This window comes from Triticum aestivum, chromosome 5B (genome assembly GCF_018294505.1).
Source record: "Triticum aestivum cultivar Chinese Spring chromosome 5B, IWGSC CS RefSeq v2.1, whole genome shotgun sequence".
In the NCBI taxonomy this organism is placed as follows: Eukaryota; Viridiplantae; Streptophyta; class Magnoliopsida; order Poales; family Poaceae; genus Triticum; species Triticum aestivum.
The window spans coordinates 686,794,713-686,796,073 of NC_057807.1; positions in this window are offsets into that span (position 1 = coordinate 686,794,713).

Genomic DNA, 1,361 nt, shown 5'->3' on the forward strand with positions numbered 1-1,361 from the left:
GGGGCGCCGGCGGGGCGCGGCAACGGGGATGACGAGGACGGGGACGGCCGGGGCGTCGACGTCGACGGGGGCGGCGACGAGGGGCGGGGACGGCCGGGGTCGGCGACGAGGGGCGGGGGCGGCGACGTCGACGGGGACGGCGTCGATCGGGGCAGGGCGGCGCGACGGAGGGAGGAAACAGAGGGAAACTGAATTTTTTTCAAGTGTTGTATATATAGGATGGACCTTTAGTACTGGCTGGAGCCACCAATCGGTACTAAAGGTCTGTTTTGGCCAGGCCAAGTGGCGGGAAGCGCACCCCCTTTAGTATCGGGTCGTAGCACCAACCGGTACTAAAGGGGGGTCTTTAGTACTGGTTGGAGCCACGACCCGGTACTAAAGGGGGTGCGCTGGCTCCAAGCGGTGCGCAAGTTTAGTCCCACCTCGCTAGTCGAGGGGCTACCGCACTGGTTTATAAGCCCCAGTGCGGTAGCTCTCTCGAGCTCCTCTCCTAAGCAGGCCTACTTGGCCAACCTGTCCTCTTTGCCCAGTGGGCCTACTGGGCCTTTGCGGGCCTGCATCCTGGCCCAACAAAAGGTTGCGTTCCTAGTCGTATGCAGGCCGCTTTGGCCCAGTAGGCGAGCTTTTTTATTTTCTTAAATTTTTTCACTTTATTTATTTTTGAGTTGTTTTTTGCTGTATTTAGAGTTTCTTTGTGAATATTTTTGCTTTAGGTACAAAAAATTACAAACTTTCTGTTAGTGCCGGTAGTTTTCAAATTTGAATAGTTTAAATTTTGAATTATTTGAAATTTGTGTGATTCACTAGTTTGTGAATAACTTAACTTTGAAAAAAGTTTTATCAGTGATTCTTTTTTTATGTTTAATATTAGTGTGGTTTATCATTATATTCAATTTGATAATGCTTAGCTTATTTAAAAAAATAAAATGCCTTTGTAACAGTTCAGTTTTCATCGGACACCCTGATACTTCGAAAGAGATTGTCGATTTTGTACACGAAGTGCATCCAGTTTTTGCCGTAACCCTCTTTACTTTTTTGCACATGCTATTTGTATGAAATTATGATACCATGCCAACTTTCAACCTTTTCTGAGTTCATTTAAAATGCTTTTCAATTTCAGGGTCATTTAGCTGGAAAAAATTAGTAAATGCATGAAAAGAATTTGTTTGCACATAAAATTTCTTCGCGTTTCAAATGCCAAAACACATAACTACCCTAACTATTACAGGCATTCCCTCCTGGGTGTGAAACGCAGAAGAAAGTGATGATAGTGAAGCCGATCACATCCCAGATCTTTGGGTGTGAAACTTTTTCTTCGCGTCTGTCCCTTTGCACCGTAGCCATGGAAAATCTTCATTATT